This window comes from Octopus bimaculoides, chromosome 9 (assembly GCF_001194135.2).
Source record: "Octopus bimaculoides isolate UCB-OBI-ISO-001 chromosome 9, ASM119413v2, whole genome shotgun sequence".
Taxonomy (NCBI): Eukaryota; Metazoa; Mollusca; class Cephalopoda; order Octopoda; family Octopodidae; genus Octopus; species Octopus bimaculoides.
Genome location: NC_068989.1, coordinates 4,271,364 through 4,273,461, shown reverse-complemented (window position 1 = coordinate 4,273,461; position 2,098 = coordinate 4,271,364).

Below are 2,098 nucleotides of genomic sequence, written 5' to 3'. Positions count from 1 at the left end.
TATATATGTATATATACATACATATATATGTGTATGTATGTATACATATCGCTGCTTCAAATTTGAGTGCAGATATCTTCCCTTTATTAGGCCAGCTCTGTGTAGGGAGTCGTATACTTTGCTGAAACAATCACAGTTTTTTTTTTTTACCGGTGTTTATCCTTTTCGTTTGATTTTATAAAAGAATCTCTTAGGGATGAAAGTCGTTTTGCTTTCAACCAAGTTGGAATTCAAATTCGAGAAACATCAACATTTGTAATCGTAAGCCTCAGAAGATGATGCCAATTCATCGATTTGGAATCACTTTGTACCGTTCGCTATTTGTATAGGCATTACACTCAAACTTTATAGAAGAGGCATTTATTGACGTTGTGTGACGATCGCGTTCTTCATCCACGGACCTTCAGCTTTTTAAAGTGAAATTAATAGGCGTCAAACAAGAATCTAAACCCAGACTGGACATTCTAGTCTTCTGTATTATATCTCTTTCTCAACCCCGCTTGCCCCATCATTTTTAATGTACATTTTAAAATCAATTTTGACTTTTCACAAATACTAAATATTTGAAGAGAAGGAAAATCTGAAAGTCATGACATCCGGCCATATTTCCAGGGCATTAGCAGTGTAGCGTGAAATAAAGGAGATTCAGTAAGGAATGGAACCCAGATTTGCGGCTTTGATTCTCCAGCAGCTGGGGTTTTTTTTCAACAATACTCGTTGCATCAACTTTTAGTAATCACATAAACTTCCTGTTGTATTTCTTCAGATTTCCCGTTTAACGTCTTTCGTAAATTTGTAGTGTTCATTTCTCTTTTGATTTTAAAACAAAATATGACATATTCATACAACACTTTTTCCATCCATTGATACATCAGTCCTTTCATGCTAATCAATACATTCGTCCCTCTTTGTTACATTCGTTCTACTAAGAAATTATTACTCCATCCATCTATTCATTCACAGATGGTTATATCCATACATCCTTCAATGCACCCATTAATCAATCCGTTTATCTGTCGAGTCATGTTCCACTTTATTCCTCTCGCAATCTATCAATCCACACCGAGAAATCAATATTCACTCATCTACAAATCCATTCACAGCTGCATCAATTTTTGCAATGTCAATTCTTTCATTTCTCCACACGTAATCAGTCAATCCATCAAGTTGCCCCGATCTCTTATACTTCAAAAATTGTTTTAACGTTTCAACACGTTTAATCAAATATGTCCTCTCAGTTTAAACTCTCACTTTCGGAGGGCTGGAATTCTTTTGGCTTTCTAACGTGTTAGTCACAGGAGGAAGGGCAACACCTATGACATTTTCCAGGACCTTTGAGACTAAAGAAGAAGACCCAGGACCTGATCCGAATACTTGAAACGGAATGTATGCACTTAAAAGTAGCCTAGTGGGCCAAATGATGGTTTTAAAACGGGAAACAGATTATATCTGTCAACCTGTATGAGAGTATCAACCATAGGAACTGGAGATGAAAAACTAAAACAGGATATGAAAACGAAAAAAAAACAAAAAAAAAAACAAAGGAAAAACGGAAGAACTCCTGACAATATTTTTCTTTATCATTTTTTTTTTGTTTTGTTAATATAGAAAACACCTATAGAATTATTTCATGCAAGAAAATGTTCAAAGATGTACTGTCTATGCTGGACTAATGTTTATTCGCTAAACAGAATTCCATCCTACTTCAAGAACTACGATTTTCAGGAATCTTTCTACAGATTCACTACATACATGCAGTAAGAACGACGGAGATTTATACCACTCTTCAATCTAAGAACTATATAAGATATTTGTGATTATTTTTTCTGGGTTTTCGTTTTTTTTCCCTTTTTTTTCAGAAAATGTCTTGATTCTACGTTTGTTTATCACCATTTGTTCAATATTTTTGTTTTCATATTTCTTTATACTTTAAATATTTCACATTTCCGTTCATACCTGCATTGCAAAATTAGCAAGCGACCCCAGGACACTTATGCATTAAAATACATATCTCTCTGTCTCAGTCTGTCTGTCTATTCTGTCTCTCTGACTCTCTCACCCTATATATATATATGTATATATATATATATATATATAT